A 21,083-nucleotide genomic window follows, 5' to 3' on the forward strand; every position below is an offset into this window, starting at 1 on the left:
AAACTCTTGCCCAGAGAACTGTGCTGACTTGCAGCTGAACTGTGCTGAAGACTCGATTTCTGATTTTCAAAGCAGCAGCTTCTCAGGCAGCATAAAGCCTTTCCTAAGGAATAAATATTTTGCTGATATTTTAGTATAACTTTAATGTGAAGCTGTTGTCTGTGTTTACAGACAAGTCCTTTCTGCTTGGTTGTTGCAAGTCTTGTTCTAAAATAGAAAGGAAATACAAATGTTTCCAGTGGATTTTTCTCAGGCAGTGGGCTCCGATCTGTCTTTCCCTACTTTATAGAGAGTGCAGTGCTTTCAGTGATGACCCTTTCTAGTAGGTTATAAGAGTCTGACTGCCTTTCAGTATGGTATGGTCTCTTCAGGTGTAGAGCTGAAGAAAATTTCTTTCAGTGGCAGAAAAAAACTCACTGTGTTCTATAGATGAAGAATTGATCAACTGGAGTGGTTGAGTGCAACAACAAATACAGACTTGAGGCCACCCTGGCTATCTGAGAAAAGAGTCACAAGATCTCAACCTATAGCAAGCTGATAAATCGCTTGAGGATATGATGGGATAAGCCAACAGTGATGACTTTATTTTTACTTGATTAGCAAAATTTTAGGCAAGTTAAAAGAGATGTCTCTTTAAGTGGAAAAAGCAGTTTTTCTTACACTCATTACCTTTGGTATATGAGTATGTATTTTCTTAGGAAGATGCTCTGTTTTGAGGACTAGCATTTTTGCCAAGTACTGCAGCAATTAGAATAGTAAATATTTGTTTTTGATTGAAAGTCCAGTAAATATTTGCATATAAGCTGTATAAATGGTCAGAGGCATTTTAGAGCTACAGCTGAACAGACAAGGCTCTGCATTGGCCCTTCTGGAAAGTTTTCCTCTTTTTCTAAGAATTAAGTCATGTAGTTTTGTGGGATAGAGCCAGAAATAGCTACGATGCTCTTCACCTTTCAGGGAATAGGAGATCTGGTCCACGCAAAAACACATGAGTAGAAGCATTTCCCAAATGTTTGAGGAACAGCATTAGACTTATCTGAACCTGGATTTTGAGAGATGAAGTCCTGATTCAAGTCTCTGCATCCCAGGTGCATCTCTAACTGGAAGGTTGGTTTGCACTGTGTAACCTTGCTGTGGTGTCCTTTGGAGAAAGAAAGAAATGGGACAGAGAGGCAGTTACTTATGATGCCCTGAGAATGCTATAGTTGCTTATTCCCTAATTCACTCTGAAAATCATGGTTCATTCATTGTTTCTGGTCTTCTGCTCACTCCTAGACATGTGTATTATCTTCTTCTAGCACCTGAAAGGGCTAATTTTTTTTTTTATAACTGGAGATCATCTCGCTGGGATTCTACCAAAACAGCTATTCTTGCTTGGTGTAGTAGCAGTTATGTAGATGCATCAGTGTATACCTGTAACTTTATGGTTCAGTTTTGTTCTGAGTTCTTTTGTATGGCATCTGCAGTGGTATAAATAATGGAGTCAGGCTGCCTCCTTGGTTCACCTGTTTCAGCAGTCAGTAGCAGCACGGTGCACCTCCCAGAAGTGTTAAACTGATGTGAAAACTGGGTGCCAGTCCAGCTGTAAGTGATTTCTGTTTGTGTTGACTCAGCTCTGGTAGTATGCTTGAGGCACAACGTGCACAAAAAGGTAACTCAGTAGTAGTGTGGTTTAACGGAAGTAATGCAGAAAAGGCTTTCACTGCTGCTGCTAAGTGTTGCAGAAGTAAAGGCATGGTTTTGCTTCTGCATAAGTGAATGTTTGAGGTGTCCTAAAAACTGGAGACAAGTCTGGTTAGGATATGAGAACCAAGAGGGGAGAAAGTTGGGAGTGTTATGATTAAATAGCAGTCATCTGTAGTTGGCATGAGAGCATGCACATTAACACTATATAGCAGTTCACTTTTCAGTATCTGTGACTTGTGGTTGAGGAAGAAATGTTCTGCACATATTTTCTTGTTTCATGCTTGTTCTTAATAGGGCTTATTCTTTCATCCAAAGTATTTGGTGCTCAAAGTATTATGGTCTTCATAGGACATGCTCAAAGATGACTTGCTGTCCTGGCACAGTCCTATAACTACCCTAATATGTTCCTAAAATGTATGAGACATGCCTAAATATAACAAGGTTAGAGCCATAATTAGATCACCAGTAGGTGGTATGCAAGATGACTCCTATTCCATATGAATGATACGCAAAGCTGAAGTCCACCAGTTCTACTTTACTACAGACGGTAGAATGATTGTCTGTGGTTACATTAACATAGGCATGGGGACATGACATCAGTGGATTTGTCTCTTTATAAAACAAACCTGCATAAAGCACTTGTAGGGGCAACTGTATTTTATTTGCCTTCATAACATACCTACCTTGAAAGATTTAATTCCCTGACTGTGGACTCTTGGTTTAGGAATGCACAATTGAGCAGTGACATTTGTCCATATTGGGTTGCTTGCAGAACGTGAACAGTAAGTTTTCTGATGCTTGGAAAAAAAAACCTCTGTGATCAAAAGCATAGAGATGCATTTCTCCATCACTCATTCGGTAATTGGCATATGGTTATTTATGTATGTATTTTTCAAAATTAATACCTAACTGAATTATTAGACTCTAAAACTTACCCAGAGTTGATTCTGTAAGGTCAGATAAGAGTACCTTTTGTAAAATTTAAAGCTATTTTCATTCAGACTTAGCGTCTAGGGTCTGTTTGTAAATGATTTGGAGTCTTTTGTTTTGAAGGTGGAGTGTTTTGCTAATGGCTACAAGAAGAAAATGCCCAACCTTTTTGTAATGTAGGACTTTCTTAAAATTGCCTTAAAAACTTCCCTTAAAGGCACTGCAAAATCACTAATCAGTGTCTCGTGCTATGTATTCATCAACCAATTCTGAATGAAACTTACATAACTTTTGCTCTGTTCATTAGCACAAGGTCACTAAGGTAATGCATTTAACATAACTTAAAAAAAGGCGGGGTGGGGAGGGCATTGGACACATCTGTGGATATTATGACCATCTAAAGTCATCTTATAAATAAGCATTCCCTTCTGGAAATATAAGGGATTTAGATATCTTGCTTTTTCATGCACATAGGGAAGGCTATAAGAAGTTTTCGTCCTTACTCTGTGGCAGTAGGTGAACTGTCAGCTCAAAGGTACCATACACTAGGTATGGTGCTCTAGGTAGGTACCATACACTAGGAAGTGCTCTAAAAAACGGCCACAAGGAGGCAAAACAGGCACTAAAATAACCATAGGGACAGAACAACCTCCAGAGAGGAAACAACCCTCAGAGTGGCTGCAGAGAAGTAAATAGCTCTTCCAGTAGTCGCAGGCCAGTTAGGGTCCTATGAGGGCTTTGTGGATGGCAGCACAGGAGGGAGATTTCTGGGTGCTGGGGATGCCCCAGGGCAATGGGCATCACAGCAGGGGTTTGAAGGCTTTCCCCTGGGTAAGAGGAAGGCCATCCTCCTGATCTACGTGGGCAGAAGAGTGCCTAGAGCTTGGCCAGGGGGAAAGGAGCATCAAGGAGGTGGAAAAGTTGGGCTGATGGAGCTGCGCTGTCAGTGGCACTCAGCTGCGAGTTGGAGGAAGGGGGCTGTTTGCTGCTTTCCTCCAGGGCTGCCCAGCATGCTCATGAGGTAAGATGGAAACCTATAGGTAACCAGTGTCTACAGAAAGGATAGAATAATGAAGAGTACAACTGAAAGGAAAGTGCTTCTAGGGCATCCTCTGGCTCCGAGCAGGATCAGCTTGACTGATGTCAGATTTTCTTTTAACCTGTCCTTAATTCTCCAAATGGTGGACGCTCTGTCCAAGAAAAACATTCCAGTGTTTCACCATTCCTTTACTTTCAATGTTTTCCTTAATATGTGTAACTTAATCATATTTCTATTTGTTCTGACCACCACGGATTAATTCTTTCCTCTTCTTTTCAACAGTCCATTCCTCTTCTCTTTACACTAAGCAGCCCCAGTTTTTTAGTCTTTTTTGGCAGCTCATGGTTTCTGAACTTCTAACCATTCCCATGACTCTTCTCTGGAATTTTTATAAATGGTCCAAATCAGGGTGTAATTATTCAACTGAGGTCTTACAAAAGCTGAATGAAGTGGGCACTTCATATGCCTTGCATTTTTTACTCCTGTTTATACATTTCAGGATGACGATCATAGCTTTATTTATTCAAAATCTAGTTCCCTTCAGATAACAGTCCCTACAATAAAGGTGCAGTAAGAGAATTTCATCCCATTTTGAAGATGAGAGAACTAAGGTCCAGAGGAATTAGCAACTTGTTCAAGGTCATGCAGAAAGATAGCAGGAGAGCAGGGTCTGATCCCAGCTGTGTCAACTCCCAGACCAGTGCCTTAACCACAAGATCATCTTCTGCCCAGCTTAGTCTTTTTGTCTGCCTCCTGGGCAGAGCCCAAGACCTTGGTGAAAGATTAAGATACAGTGTAAGCAAACTTGTGTTTATTTTAAAATGTGGTATATGTACTTCATAGGCTTTTAGATAGTCGGCATGGCTGCTGGGTTGCTAGAGATGTTGGCATGCATCATGGGGTTTGTGCTACACTGGTATGTGTGTACACCCTGTGACAAATACCAGTGTAGCCAAGGCAGGCTCTAGAAAGCAGGAGGCACCTCAGCTGGAGTTGATTACCAGTTCTGTATATCCTGTCTCCTTTGGAAAAATCTGGCAAATGCATGTTAGGAAGAGTGTATAGTGAGAATAGGCAGGAATTAGTGGTTGCAGGTAGGAGTGACACTGCCCGCTAATATTAGTCCTGAAGTCAGATGGGCTCATAAGCTATACTCACTTGGGAAAAGTGATGCACTATTCTATTTGAATACCTCTCCCATGATTTCACTGTGAGATTTGACTAGACCAGCTTCACAGCTACCTTGCTTTAACACAGCTCTGGGAAACAGAGGGTCCTCCTTGGTTTTGGCTGGTTATCACAGGAAATGTATACCTTCTTCACTAGTGGCCCATCTTGCAAACTTTATGGAAGTACTGGGCCCTTGAAAGGTCACGTGGATGTCAGTGAAGGGCAGAATTTCTGACTAAGAATGGCCTCTCTTGCAACTAGCTACCTCTGTTATCAGGGACTTTTCTAAAGGATTTATCTTTGAGACTTATCATGCTATAGAAAGGACACTTGCTTCAAAAAATGTCACCTATTCTAACCTACTTGGAAATCAATCCAGAAAAAGGAAGTCATCTCTGAGAAGAAGTTTCTAGCAGTGAAGTGATTCACAAGAGATCATTTTCTCATCCATTTAGTCATGCATCAAGCATTTCTGTGTTGTCTAACTGTATAGAAAGTGCTAGGGTTAGATTTGTTCCACGCAAGTTCTGAGGGACAGTGGAATCTCAAAATGGTGGGAGTGAGAGGTAACGAGGTTTGTGGGATATGCTGCTTCAACACAACAAAGGTGGGAAGTGCTGTGATGTTTGGGGGAAGTACTCATGCTCTAAGCTCCTGTGAATAAAGAGAAAGAAAGAAGGGGTTAACACAGCTTGTGAGGGGGGGGGGAAAGGAAATGTCCCAGCTGGAACTGATCTGCTGCATAGACTATGTTGTTCAGATGGGAGACGTGTGGTAAAGAGGAAGATGTGCCACTTAGCATGCAAGGATCTGGTGTCGCTAATGCAATGGGCCTTTTGCACTGGTTGGAAGCCTCCCTCCACACTTAGGAATGGATCTGTTGGGCTATCGGCTAAGTGTCAAATCACATTTAACTTTTTTCATTGACCAAGAAAGAAGCATTTAAAGTAAAAGTTGCTTGTCTTCCAGCATCTGGCTGACAAGCAGAGTTGCCTGCTGCTGTATGTTTTGAGAGCTATCCCGTGCCTCACTACTCCCATCCATTTGCCTTTAAGTCAAGGTAAACCTATGACATGAATTGGGCAGGCAACACTGAACATTCAGAGACGGGAGCGTGACCAGGAGAGCTGTACTGCCAAGCTGACTTTTGTAAGCTGACAACTGCCAGAGGCATGCTAATTATGGCTGTCTCTAATTAGCAGGCGCATGACCTCTGCACGAAACCCTAGTTCGTAAGTAGTTACAATATGTACCAATTTCTTTTGACTGAGTCACCAAAGCTAATCCATGTTTCTTCTGTAATGAACAGAACTGTGGGCATAATCCTGTGCCTAGGAGTGGATGGTACCAAGATCTGTGCAGAGCACTTCCTAATGAACAGCTGTGGGACAAACTACCTCCAAAATACTTGTTTGGGATTATTTGGTTCTGATAAAAGCATTTGTTACAGAGTATATTTTTTCCCCCTCCCCTTTTTTTCTTTTTTGCCTAGTATAAGGCAGAGGCAGGAGTTTCTAGAGGCGTTCCACACTAGACACCTGCTTGGTTAATTTTCTCTGTCTTTACAAGGTGTCTTGCAACCTCTGTCAGATCCTGGAGTTTCTCCTTGGAGTGTGTATGCTGCAGCTGGGGAACATCAAGACTCATGCACTGAGGCAGGGCTTTGATGTTGTTCCAGTGATACTGTTGATAATACCTGATTGTTTTCCATCTAGATCTCCTCAGAAATTGAAGTTGACTGGACACATGTTAGGCCCTGTAAAACTAGACAAAGGGTTCTCCAGTGGGGCTAAAGCAGCGCTTGCACAGTTTTATTTTTTTTTCTTTAATAAACTGATACTATTTTTCTGTGTTTTTTTCCTCTTTAGCCATGTTAGGGGAAAAAAAAACATATCTGAGGAGAGATGGTTCACACTGGGGATGAAACTGTTCATGTTCTTGTTATTTGCATAGAGCAAATAATTTTTGCCTTTAAGGAGGAACTCGGGTATAACTACTGGAAAACCACAGCTAAGCACTGTTCAGTGGCCCTGACAGGTTGAAGTGACGATTTGCTGTCTAGTTTACAATAACAGGAGTCTTTTACCAAACTGCTGCTCCATTCCGTAAAGAGTTATGATTTAGGCTTTGTGCCAGGCTCTGGCTAACTGGGGAGCTAGTGAAGATTCCTGTTTGGAGCATATCCACTGGAGTTCTGACTTTAAATGGATTTGAGCAGGTACAGTTCTTCATCCTGTTTCCCAGAATTGAGGAACACCTTATTCCAGTGAAGAGAAGGTGGGTGTTTGTTCCACTGCCTTAGTAACTGCAATAGTCAGAGGGGATTGTTCCCACTTATATCAGTGACAAATCTGACCTTTGCATAAAAAGTGCTTACGTAACCACAACTGGGGTCAAATTGCTGTGTTTTGTGGGTTTTTTTTCTCCCCCTACTTTTTTTTTTTTTTAAACTAGAGAGCATTTTTGAGGTGATACTTAGCATTTACACAACAATAACCATGGAATTTCAGAGTCATTTCTCCAGGAAACCCACATACCTATGGTTTGAGGACACCGTTCTTATACATATGTTAGTCTTTTTCTTTTATTCCTCGTGTTAAAATTGAAAGCGTGGAAAAGATCCCACACATGGGGATTTGTTGGGGAGACAGCCAAGCCTGCCACAGACAAGGGAAATGATTTAGTGGTTCTCTCTGCCACATAAAGGTCTCTGAGGGAATGGAGGTCTCACTACCAGCAGGCCCCAAAACCAGTGTGAGGATGAAATCCTCCCGAGTGTGGGGTGGGCACTTAGCTTTTACTGCCTAAAAGGACTGGGTTGAAGCAGAAGTGATGTGTGGGCCCTTCTGCTCAAGGGTGAATTATTCCTATTGAATGGCACTACTCAGTATAATTAGAAGAGGCAGCGTTGGTCCCGGTTAGCTTTCATCTATCCAAGCAGTTAAGGACATGCACAGCTTCAAACCCCACAGTAGTTGAGCTGACTTGATCCTGCACTGCTGAAACCAATGGCAAAGCTCCCATCTTGACTTTCGTTATAGCAGTATTGACATCTGCAAGAGCCACTCAGGGTATGAGATGCAGTGAAGACTGCATTAGTGGGAAGTGCTTTTATACTTGTATAATACAAATCTCTGTATCCTAATGTATGAGTAATGTTAAAGTTTTTTGGACAGTTGTTCTGTCCAAGAATTCACAAATTCACATTGGTTTTGTAATGAATGGGAAGATCACTGGTGGCACAGGAGAGAGAGTCTGTGCTGCTCTGTTCATTGTTAGCATGCAGTAAAGCCTGAAAACATGATTCCAACTTTTCTTGGTGGAGTTTGCCTCAGCTTGCTAACTGGATTCTTGTTTTCCCTCTGATTGTATCAGGATTCCAATGTTCTGGCAAAGACTTCCACATCTCAAATGTTTTGAGGCACCTGAAGTTTTTCTTAGGGTTGTTTAAGTGTGGTGACACAGATGATGTGAAAGTTTTTTACTAGATAACTATTTGGGCCTTAACATCTTTTTTTTTTTCCTGATGTTTTACAGTTTTGTATGTGAGTTTTCTTCATGATCTCTTTTTATGAAGATCTTGACGTTCTCTGCTTGCTCAGGATAGAACAAATCTCTACGCAGAACATGGATCTTTACAAAGAACATCTTTGATTCCTTTAGTAATGACACTTTAAACACCATTGATGGTTAGATTGTGACTTGCTCGAGTTCAAACTGGATCTCAGTCTGCAAAATTTCCAGAAAAGCAGCCTAATAATTGAATGGCTGTTTCTATTCAAGTGTTTGCAAAAATGTACTAGTTAACAAAAGACCACAGCACAGCATTTGAAATTGCTTGAATAGCCTTTTATCAATAAAATGGTATCTGATGGGAGGGCAATTGAGAGACATCTGAAGATATTTCTCGGGAAAACAAACCTCTGCCAAAAAAAAGTGATGCCTTTGCAGAGTCCTAATTTACAGGATAAAACCAAACATCTGTTTCATTTAAGTAACCTTTCAAGAATTCTCTCCCTGTTTGCAAGAATAAGAGAGTCCGGCTCTTTTGTTATGGTTGAAAAAGATAACACTTTTTGTGGGATTCAGAAATGTTAGCAAGTGGGATTCTTGCTACACCCTCAGTCTGACCCTTCTGTAGTTCTAATGTAGCACTATCGAGCATGGGAGTGCTAGTGAGGGCTCCTACACCACTTCCTAGCTGCCCAGTTCATTGTGGGACCTCCTGCAAGAAAAGCATGTGCCCGCAGGAGTGTCAATATACTGACAGCCTTTGCACCTTTACAGCTGGGTTTTGCCAAAGTCAGAGCAGCAAGCTGGCTGTGGGCAAGTGGAAAATGGAGGAGTTGTGACCAGCCCGACTCCTGGGTCAGCCAGGTCAAGGAGAGGAGACAGTGACCTGATGTACGGCCTAATTCTGTGTGGAGATTTTTCTCTCTCCTGCTGCTGCAGTAGCATCTCATTAATGAAACTTGCTGCTGAAACCAGATCAGACTGTAACCCACATGGGAGGGGGAGCAGGAAGATAATTCCATTTTAAATTCTCACATGTTATTAGTGACACACAATGGAAGGGGGTAGGTGATACTCAGTATAGATTTAGCTAAAGCTGTGGGTCATATGTAACGGAGGTATTCAGTGGCCTGGCCAGCTGCAATGGGAAGAAAAATATTATGAGATTTTTAGCTGATCTTATCCCCTAGTTGAGAATAAAGTCTCTTTCTCTACAGATGAGTAAATGCCAGTCCAAAACAGGGAATACTTTTCTGCATAAGTGTGGCTTAATGGATAAGAGAATGTAACATTTTATGTGTGATTCAGCATTCTGGTTCCCAAAAGGTTATTCAGCTAGTCTAAAATATAATATGCTTGGAACAATGACAGCACCCCTTCTGTTATATTGTAGAAACTTTTGCTATATTTTGTTAAGGATCAGTGAAAAATGAAACATTACTCCCTAATCCCCAAAGAGTCATCTAGCAGAGCAGTTGAAATGCACAAGGAATAGCTATGAAGAAGAAAATAATGGACTGGCTGTTTAGTCCAGCAGAAAGTCTTAGGTGGCAACTCCTGTTTTGCCATGAATAGCAATTTCTCTGTAGCCTTTTTATTTTGCATTGATGTAGGTCAGTAAAGCAGCAAAACTTCATATGCAGCCAGAAATCAAACTGATGGTTAGCTATATACATAAACAGAAAAGGCTGGCTTTCTATCTCTGCAGTTGTAAATTATAAGATATTTACATTAAGATCAACCTTAGCATATGAAAGCAGAAGAACTGTATTTCTTGAGGCCATCCTATCAGGAGAAAAGGAATCATCAGTACAGTGATCAGGAACATCTTTTGCATTTCCTTTTGAATTCATTGGAAAGGGGCTAATTAGTTACCACTGGGCTTTTGCCCTTTGTAGTGTACAATCGTTACACCTCGGGGACAATGAAATAGATGATCCCCACTATAAGTAATTTTAGGATTCACATATCTGGTTCTCAGGTGACTGAATATTCTTCCCTAATCAGCAAACATATTCCTGCTTTCAAAAACTTCCAGGATTCACAAATCACCATAAGATATTAATGTAGGCAGGATGGTAGAATGGGTTGTATTCAGGAATTCCTTAGAAACGCAAGACCTAGGACTCTTCCCCACCCCGCCCCCGTGGCACTTACATTCCTAAGGTACTTAGATGTACTTAAATTTGTCATCATCAGTCTACACGTGGGGGTAACATTGCTGTGCCATATGCTTCTGCCACAGTTACCAAGCCTTGGGACAGAGGAAAAGGTAGACGCTAAACACTGGCTTCATGTTCCTTCCGGGAAGAGCTATAGGCTAGGCAGGACCACTGCTGTCTGCTAGTGCAGATCAGCTTGCAGAAGAGCTGTTGTCCATTTATTAAATTGAATAAAGCCTATCTCTCTTTCAGCTTAGAAGGACTATGGCTTGGACAATGATGCATCTAGACCATGCCTTAAAGCAAATTTTGATCCCATGCCAAATAATTAACATTCAAAAGGCAATGACTTAATCTGGCAAACTAAGAGTTATCATATGTCATTCTGCCGCTGCTTCTTTACTAATATTGTGGATCTCATTAAAAAGTAAACTCCTATCATGCCATGCTATTGATTTGACTGTGGTAAGCCCTATATCTAGAACAGATGTCGCAATATGGTGTTCATGCAGTACCCTGGGCAACATTTACTGTAAATCATGCCATTTGTATTTCGATATTGGTCTCTTTCAAATCCTTTTATAAAGAGTAAAAGAGAGAAATTCAAGGTGTAGGAACTGATGACTAAAAATGAGTAGTAATATGCCTTTGACGTATATTTGCAGAGTTGTGTAACTTAAGATGCATTGATGGGACAGTTGCTACTATAAAACTCTAGGGAATTAACTAAACTGAAGGGGAGCCTGGGACATGAGAGCAAGAAGGTAATAAAAATAAGTGATCTACAGTCTTTTTGCATGTGTTTAAACAAAACAGAAAAACAAACAAACCAAAAAAACAAAAAAGGAAGAAACCCACAAAGCTCTCCTACCCAAAAGAACAAAAATCATTGAAAAACAATCAATAGCAAAAACATAATGCTTAATAATGGCTCTAGACAGCTAAGAGGAGGGAGGCAGATCCCCATTTTTGGAGCTTCATATGTGAAGGCATGGTCATCTGGATGAATGTGTCGAGGCAGGGCCTGTCATTCTGGAGACTGGGTTGCTGCTTCAGCAAAGCACTGCTTGGACACTGGAGGGTACATTGATCTTGAAGGTTTATGATTTTTTGGGCAAGTAGCCCTGTTAAAAACCAAGATCCAAAGGAGTGCCTCCATATAATACTGCTGAAGCATGGAGCGCACTGAAACTCCCCATGTCACCTTGGATGTTATCCGAAGTCCATTCCCTCCTTTGGCTGAGCTGAGTGGGTGAAAAGCTGAAGGTACATCTGCTAACTTCCCATAGCAGAGTCCTACTGCGCAGGGCTGCTCTGCTGCTTGTGCTGTGCAAAGGCAACTCAGGAGAGCAGTGGATCCAGGCCATGCTGAGGGCTGAAGAGGTTTTCTTTTTGACTTGGATCTGTGCTAGTCAACAGATATGTGAGTTCTATGTTGTCTTGTAGCAGCACTGGGAGGTTTTAGCTAAGCATATAGCTTCGCTACAGTTTCTGCCTAGACACACATCGGCAGATGTCATCCATGTCAAGGCACATACAGCCTTGGAGCACAAGGTAGCAGCTGGCTTGACTGGGCCTCCACATGAGTACCCATCAGCCAAGAAGGAAAAGCAGTCTTTCCAGGGCCTGCCAGAGTCTAAATGGCCTGTTGAATACTTGCAAAATCCTTCTGGGTATACAGTCATTTACAGGTCAAAGTGGGAGAGACTGCTTTCTAATTACTTTAGAAGTTGACAAGTAATGGAAGACCAGAGCTTTCTCCAAATAAGAGTATTGATTGAAACATTAATTGTTATTATGACTGATTATTCAAAGAACCTCCTGCTAAGTTTGTGTGTAACATTGATTTGTATGCTGCAAATTTTTGGTACTTTAACATTAAGTAGGTAGATTCAGAGATGTGAGTTTAAGTGTATGGTAATCATGCAAGCATAGTGTTTTTCCTTCCGGTTTTGAAATTATCCAGCATTGTTCGATCAAAATCCTGTGATTTATCAAATGGATAATAAATAAGCAAGCTGATCAGGTTGACCATCATAAAAAAAGATCATAGTTCCAGAGGGGAAACATCTCCTGAGTCTTGTCCAGCTGCCTGTTCAAATTGTCAATGGTGCATAGAAACTGCAAATGATATTTCGGACTGATACTTTTTGCAGGCACTGAAGAGGTGTCCCATGAGTTACTTACCAGAAAGGAGAAATGATACACTGACAGATTCCTAATGCAAGTATACAGTTGCACTGGTCCAACACTAGACTACTCTTCAGCTATTTTGTGCTCCTTCTTAGCTTGATAGGTGGTCTAGATCTGCAGTAAGTGTAATGTAACTGTAGCAACTCCTGTCTCATGGATTTGAAGTAGGTGGGAAGACCGGGGAAAAAGAGGGCTCTTAATGCTTACCAGCAAACTATAGAGGTATATAAAACCTAATTATCCTTTGAAAGCAGACCTGTGCTAAAGAAACAGGGGTGTGAAAGGCTGTAATCAAAGATGTGGTCAGGAATGTTCCTAGCTGGTTAACCAGGAATTTACTTTTTGGCTGTGGTTAATTATTTATTTATTTTTATTTCCTGAATGGAATCAACAACTCTGCAAGTATTTGGGGCTGGAAAGAGAAAGAAACTAATTCTACTCTCTATAGATGACACTCCTCTGATTTGCTGAGCATCTCCAGGCCTTGGACTTCAAACAGAGTAGAAGGACTGTGCCCATTGCAAAATCAAGCCCTTTAGTGGCACAGGCTGCACAGAAGAAAAAACATGTAGTCTGCAAGAGTGTGAGAGAGAATTGGGATCGTTGCCACAGAGTCTCATTGCTGAAGTTTTTTGTTCTTATAATTCCTTTCCTTGCATTTCCAAGATCAGTTGCTTTGGCATAGCTGGTACCTTTGCTCATAGCGACCCTTTGACAATTCATTGCCTGTTTTACTATTTGTGATTTTTCTTAATAGCTCTTCGTTGCTTGGAACGTAGTACTTGTTTGTAAGGAAAACCTCTCAAGAAGCTGGAGAAAATTTCCTTATGCTTCTCCCTTCTGTCTTCTAATACTGACCTATTTATTCTGCCAGAGCTTTGCCAGACCCTGGATGCAGGCAGGTAAATGCTTGATTCTCCGTGTGGAAGACTCTGTAATTGTGATGAGTTGGCTAAAGCTCACTTAACAAAAGGTTCTTGAGATGGAGTTAGGCTGACTAGCTTTGACCATGTGAATTGTTAAATTGTACCATGCTCTGGAAGGAAATGAAAACTAATGGAATTGATAAAACTTGGAAAGGATATGGGATACCAATAACAAGTGAGCGTTTCCTATTGCCTTATATCCTATTAGTGATGAAATATAAGCTGCTGCTTAAAAAGGAATTTAAAGTAGGTCAGCAGATTAAATGCAGCTACTGCAGATAGACTCAGTGCTGCTTAATAGTAGATAATGGAGACAAGTGAACTTTAGAAAACCTCTGGCTCCTTTCCTAAGCATTTAGACAGCTGAGTTACCGGACCCTTGCTAAAGGCTGGCTTTGCATCAGACCAAAGTGTGTGAAAAATGATTTCCTCAAGTTACTTCCAAGAAACTACACGCTTTGCAGGGCTCCCTGTGTTTCTTTCTGTACTAGGAAAATGCAAATTAATTTTGATTAAACTTTGCTAATGGTATGTAAATTATGAAGTGTCCTGTTAGTTTCAACTAGCAACTCTGGCAGGGGAACTGATGGGAGTTTTCCTCTGAGGAAGCCATGAGGCCTTCAAAACCAAGGGACTTCTGGCAGGGCATCCACTGCATGGTTTCATGGGCTTTTGTATTTTGGAAAGCTAATGAAGCAAATGAGCCTAGGAATAGCCCCAAGGCCCTTGATGCTTTACTGGATGTGATTTGCCAGAAACCAAAGTTATAAATGTTGGTCCTGTGTCCACATCTAAAGAAAGGATTTTTAGTTAAGTGAAAGAGACAATGAGGGCTCAGCCTAGGTGACCTGGAGTGTAATTTGGCTCTGAGTGAAATCTGGAGATGCTGGTGGTTGTACGCAAATCTGCTTCTGGTGGTCAGCAGTGATGGAATGAGTGTGCTTCTCATTAGCAGCTGTTGTTACACAAGAGGATAAATTGCCTCTTTGGCCAGTGCCACAGATCCTCTGCTAAAGACAAAAGGGTTGTTCTATGTCAAAACCAAGACATTTGTGTGTTTTTTTCGTATGTAAGGTAGCTTATTTTTGATTTTTCTTTACATTGCTGCATAGTCGCCCCTTGCCCCAGACTCTCAGATGGGAAGGCCTTGTAGGAGCGGACAGCTGAAACAAGACCTAATTTCTATGGACCTCTAATGTTGAGACCTTTGCCTCTTTCTGGAAAATCATGATGGAGGAATGTTAGCCTATTGGACTCCCTATTTGAAAGCTGCACTGATGTCTTTAAGGGTTGATGACTTAGTATTGCACTGGATGGCTGGAATAGCACTTGATTTCTGTAGCAAAGTTGCTAATATGCTGCCGCTGACTTTGTGGCTTTGTGGCTCTTTGCAGGGAGTGGGCATGTCCGAGGTGCATTTCTGCTCCAGCAGTGTCCTACAGAGGTGGGAGTGCTGTGTTGTAGTGAAGGAACCATGCTTGAGTGAGTGTCATATGCTAAGACTTTGCAAAGGAGGGTGATTCAGTGTGCTTGAGGCTTTCCCAAATGGCTATTAAAGAACCTGCACTGCCCATGGATAGGAAGAAAACATCTCTTGTTGATTTAATAACTGAACAGTGGACAGGAAATGGAGAGGGAGGATAAATGATCAGTTTCTATAATGGAGGGAAGTGACCAGTGTGGTCCCATAAGGGTTTTCTGCTGAGACTTGTGCATTTCAACCTATCATACATGATCTAAAAAATGGTGAACAACAAGGTAAGAAATCATCTCTGATGCAAAACTATACAGGACAGTCAAAACTAAAGCTATTAGTGAAAAGCGCTGCAGAAATCTCATAACGCTCTAGTATCAATAAAGGTAAGGTATATATTGAGGAAAAAAAAATTTAATTCCATAAGGTGCAATGGTGGACTCTAAATTAGCTATTAGACCTCAGGGTGAGATCCTAGAACAAATCAAAGTAACAATTCTAGAGAACATCACTTTGTGCTCAGCTGCAGTAAAAAGTGTGAACATTATGTTAGGAATTGCTGAGGAAGAGTTGAGAAGAAAACAGTGACCTGCACCATTGTCTAAACTTGCACTGTGCCTGCATCTTAAGTGTCATAAGTGGTCCTGGTCACCTTGTCTCAAAAAAGATGCAGCAGAACTGGAGAAAGTGCGAAGATGACAAACTGACCTGTGTGTATAGCATAGCCTTTGTATGAGGAGAGATGAACTGTGCTAAGATACTTCTGGGGCAAAAGTGCGACAGAATACAGGCTGTAATAGAGATCAGTACCGTGATGAGTGGTTGGGAAGAGTGAATAGGGATGAATTAAAAGCTTTTTCTTATTAAAGGAGATCCAGGGGCAGCCAGTGAAATCCAGTGAGCGTTCAAAACGAAGGAAAGGACAGTGATGCTTCTTCCTTCCCCTCTAATGGCATAAAACTAAATTGTTGAACATCTTATGCTGTGGGCCAAAAGTATCAAAAAAGCAACTGTTTTTAGAGGTTAGGGCCTTTGGTGGGTGTGAAAGGAGACCAGTCAAATACAAACTTTGACTCTGGAAGCCCTGTGCTATTGACTGCCAAAACCTGGCCCTTGGTATTTCCTAAGGACTGGTAAATTCTAAAGACTCTACTGCTTACTGAAGAGCGGATCTTGGGTTATGTACATTTAGATTTCATCCAATGTGAGGAGCTTATGTTCCTGCTCTGCAGGATATTCCAAGCAGGTCTTTTTCCTTCCCTGATGAGCCGTCCTGAAGAAAGGATGCCAATATGCTTATTTTTAGCATCTCTTACTCCTATTTCCTTTTGGTCTTGCAATAAAATTCTCAAGATTCTACTCTTTTGGCAGAAAGTGAGAAGAAGGCCTCTCTGGGCCTGAAGCCACTAACAAAATATACACTAGCATGCTGACACATAGTGTTATCAGCTGCCCAATCGGTCAGGCCATATGCCTTCCCGCAAGTTTTGAGGGCTAATATTTGCTGTGGCTTGAAATGCAGCTTGTGGGAAGTTGTGGTTGATATCTTTGTTGCTGGCAATGCCACCTTCTTGTGGCTATTGCTAGGGCCAACATCAGCATGGAAAAGGTGGAGTCAACCATAATTAGCCCTTTTCAGGAGGTAGTGCTTTTAATGCTAGCATTGGAAAGAAGAGAAGATGGGAGTGTTTGGCAGTGCTGCCAGTGCTGATGAGAGCGCTCTCTGTCTTGCCAATGCTAGCTCCTCTAGCTGGGGCAGATGTGTACTTCCTTAAGTGATTCAGAGGCTGCTCTATTGCAGAAGAAGAGTTCTCGAGGCCTGAAACATGAACCACAGTATTTGCACGTTTCCTTATGTATAGGTTTTAACTTTGGTGTGAATTGCAGGTGCATTGCTTTGAATTGTCTTGGTTTTCTTCCTTCACTGGTTAGTACCACGATGTTCAGGATGTTTAAATGGAATTGAATGTTACCATTTTTTTTCATTTTTAGTGCCTCATCTCGCTGCAGATTTTGCTAATGTCACTTTCTCTTGATGATTGTTGCTGAGACTTCTGACCAACTGCTGATAGACACAAATCTCAGTGTGATTTGTTACAAAGGCTGGAGTTAATTCAGAGCAGAAATATATCTTGGAGAACTGTTGTTTCCTCTTGTTCCTGGTAAAGTGTGTAGAGCTTCAAATGCCCAAGAGCATGTATGGCTGCTAACAGAATAACATCCTGTTCAGATCCATTCTCTTAGCTATTGATCACGAATCCTGTGGCTGCTGCTACTGTGGTATGTTTCCTCCCTGCTCCACCCACCCCAGGCTGCTGCTGGTGGTCTCCAGTTCCATATTCCCTTCATCAAAGCCCGAGATGTCCATGCCGCAGATGGTGTTAATAATAACAATTGTGTCTCCAGCAGTGCTAATGGCCATGGGCTTCCTTTCATCCATTTCAAATGTTTGAAATCATTCTTGAGCACCGACCACCCCTTTTTCAGGCTGCACAGTGGGGCAGTTTTGGCTTCTGTCAGGGATACCAGCAGGCATGCTGCTGCTGAAATGAAATCTTAATTACAGTACCCCATGGATTCCCCGTTTCTACTCCTCACTGCTAGCTGTGGAATGAGATAGCAGCTAAGAAGCAAGATCTTAAATTAGGGATATGTCTGACATGGGTTCAAAATTTGTCCCAAAGTTTATTGTTTTTTTTTTTTTTTTGAAATATATATGCACAAATATATACATGTGTGTGTGCGTGTATATAGACATATATTTAAGCTTTTTATATGCAACAAAGAAAACCATGAGAACGAATGGAAACTTTCAAATGCAACTTTTTTCAAGTGAATGTCAGGTCTTCATTTAGGAGGAAATATTTCCATTTTCATCCATTTTTCAGTTCTTATGTTTCTCTGACCTATTCAGTTTCTCTAAAACACATCCTTTTTTTCCTGTGTGCTTAAATAAGACTTGAATGATGGGGAAAGTTACTAGCGATTTCGAGAACCATGACAGGTTCTGAAAGAGTAGAACTCCTGTGATAAAGAGGGCCAAAATAGTCTGCAAGTCACTGAATACTCCCACTGACTCAGGAAATACGACATTCTTCTCTGCTGAGTCTGGCTCGCTGTGCAGCACTACAAGGCCCTCCTCTGGGCAATGTTTTCAGTCCTTTAGCCACTGTGGGAAAACACAAGAGTGTTCTTGGAGTGGTCTCATAGAAAATTGGACCAGGAGTCAGGTGACAAATATTGTATTTTAGGCTTTTCTTCTCCTCTGCTGTATGTTCATATGGCTCATTTTCTGTCTGTTCTTCCTCACGCCTCCTCGTGCCGTGTCTGGTTGTGTGGTCTCTGACTTTCTTGCTAGTTTACTTTGGGCTGCTGTACTGGACAGAGCAGGTTTCGCAGCGTGTGTAGGCACTCAGGTGGTACCAACATAATATCACAGACTGAACAAGAATAGCTTAGGAGTACGATGTCCAAAGTACGCTAGGAACTGAGGAAGGGTTATGCAGCAAATTACTACTTTTGGAGCAACAATAGTAATAAAAAGAATCCTTTCTCTTCTGTGACACTTCGTGTGAGACTGTTGTCACATCGCTAGTTCAGATTTTATAGGACTTAATTATTGTCTTAGTGGAGAAGGAAACTTTTCGAAAATTAGGAAAGAGAAATCTCCTTTGATTATTGCTGTAAACTTTGAAACTGTTTGTACTGAAAGGTAAGCTTGATGGGCCTCAGCCTTAAGGTAAGCTTGATTTTTAAGAATGTATTCACAAAGATACCACCTTTATTTTGTTTGACCTAGGCACTTCATTGTATTAAATATGTGGGGTTTTTGAATGTTTTTTTCTCTTGGAAAATACACTGCAAATGAGGGATTGTCTTCTGAATATTGATGGTGGGTGCCAACCTCAGTTTGAAACAATTGCAAATTAGGAAAGAATGAATTGTACATTTTGAATCACAAACTATTCACAGAAAAAGTAGCAATAAATGTTTTCAGTGTTCTTTACAGACCCCAAAACTTAACTCAACTCACTGTAAAAATGACTCTCTAGAATATTTACTGAGCTGTATTAAGCAAGCTTTTCTTGGAGAAAAGTGGGAGGGGAGGTGACGTGGAAAGAGCCCACCAAGAGGCTGATGGATTAGAACAGTTTTCAGGAGCGTTCAAAGCAATGCTCCTTCTTTTCTTACTTCAAATTTGATGCAGCTATGCTCCTTACCATCCAAAATGCCATTTCTAATCAACTGGGTAATGAGGGGCAGAATGAATCGAGCCACAGAAAGTATGGAGACATATATTTCTAAACGTGTATGCTTATGAAGCTATTGATGCAGTTCTTACCTGCAAAACCCTTGCTGTCTTTCTCCAAGATCTTGTAGTTTTGCTGTTTCTCATTAGTTCTTCACATCCAGTTTACAAGACTTGAAGCTAGGGGCCAGCGCATCAGGTGATATAAAGCAATGGAGTTTCCTCAAACGAGGATTTGAACCATGTCTCCTTAGGCAGGAGGATGATGTGGTGTTAAACTGCTGTCCCTCTGCAGGGGCTCTACTAGAGCTGCTAATTCCTGTGCTCTGGAGTACCAGTCTTCATGGGATTTCAGATTCATCTGTTACAAAAGTCAAATGACCCTGATTTGAACTTTCTCCAAGTCTTCCCCTTGTTGCTGGAAAGCCTTTATTCTAGCTAACTGAGCAACAGTGCAGTCCAACCCCTTCTCCCTCAAATGCCGCTTCAGTTTTTAAAAACTCTCTATCTCATGTATTGTATCTAACGTACACTGTATGTCTTGAACTAAGTCTCCGTACTTGTGGCATTTCTGGCAGAAGGGATTCTTGATTGGCATGGGAATAGTTCCCCTAGGTTTGTAGCTGCTGAAAAGGGGATGCTCAGAGAGCTGCATCATTAGCAAAAATTTTGCAGCAAGGAAGTGAGGCTTTCAGAGCCAGATGGCAAAGATTGCTAATCTCTGCAAGATTTGCCCTGGGAGAAATAATAATGAAGGGATCCCTTTAACTGTCTTGGACATAACAGAAAAAATAGTGCTATTTGTCTGCTCCCACATCTTATTGTGGATGTTGTGTTTTAATGATTTCTCTAGTTCTGAAAACGCTCCATTCTTGCTCCTTCTGTCACCTGCTGCCTTTGATTCTTATTCTTCCTTTATAGTAGACAAAAGGGAAGCTAGATTAGAACTGAGCCACATTCCTATCTTCTTCAGAACCTCCCCTTGAAATATAGCAGGAACCAAACATTTCCTTTTCCCAGATGAATATTGGTGACTTTTCTCTCTCTTTCTGGCTTGAGGAATCCCAGTAACAGAGACCTGGATCATGCCCTTTTTCTATCAATGTCAAAACACTATCCGTTCTATTGGAAACGGATTTTGTCCAAAGTGACACAGGATGGGAGCCTATTTTGTCCTGTATTTTATTAGGTCTTACAAAATCTGTGCTAATTGAAAATGGAGAATCCCTGCAAGTCCATTGTGAAACTGCATAAATTCAGAATTTAATGAATTGTAATTAGTGGTATCATAATGGGCTCCATATGTTAGTAACTCATTTAGTAGAAATACAGTTGTTTGCCATTCTGCACAGCGCTATGACAAACTAGGATTCAAACCATATAAGCCTGTCTTTCATAGATCTCTTATATGATATGTTTGTCAAGATTGTACTAATATGAAATAATGTGCAAAGCAGGATGCACAGAACTGTTCTGTCTTGTTTTCATGTTGCCTCTTTGTATGTGAGAGAATCAAGTATGTGCATGCCTGGTTCCGTGTGGCAGAAGGTTCAGACCATCGTGAGACTTGAATAAAGGAGCTCTCAGACTAGGTTACCTTCTATATTTTAGTACCTCCTGGACTTAGAAAATAACTGCTTCCCAGGGAGGAAAGTATTGTCTGATAGATTTGGTTGTCACGCCTGAAGGTGCTGTATAAATGGCAAACAGACATATGTTTGTATAATCTTCATTACTTTTA

General features: G+C 41.2%; 1 long non-coding RNA gene across 1 annotated transcript in view; it reads left to right on the top strand.

Moving 5' to 3' along the window:
* The first annotated feature begins 938 nt into the window (after positions 1-938).
* The window catches only part of LOC138066882 (uncharacterized), a 207,109-nt gene continuing 186,964 nt past the window's right edge, over positions 939-21,083 (top strand). Inside the window, exon 1 of the long non-coding RNA XR_011140506.1 lies at positions 939-1,107. This is a non-coding gene — a long non-coding RNA (uncharacterized lncRNA). The remainder of the gene's footprint in view (positions 1,108-21,083) is intronic.

The sequence above is a fragment of the Struthio camelus genome, chromosome 3 (assembly GCF_040807025.1).
Source record: "Struthio camelus isolate bStrCam1 chromosome 3, bStrCam1.hap1, whole genome shotgun sequence".
NCBI classification, from domain to species: Eukaryota; Metazoa; Chordata; class Aves; order Struthioniformes; family Struthionidae; genus Struthio; species Struthio camelus.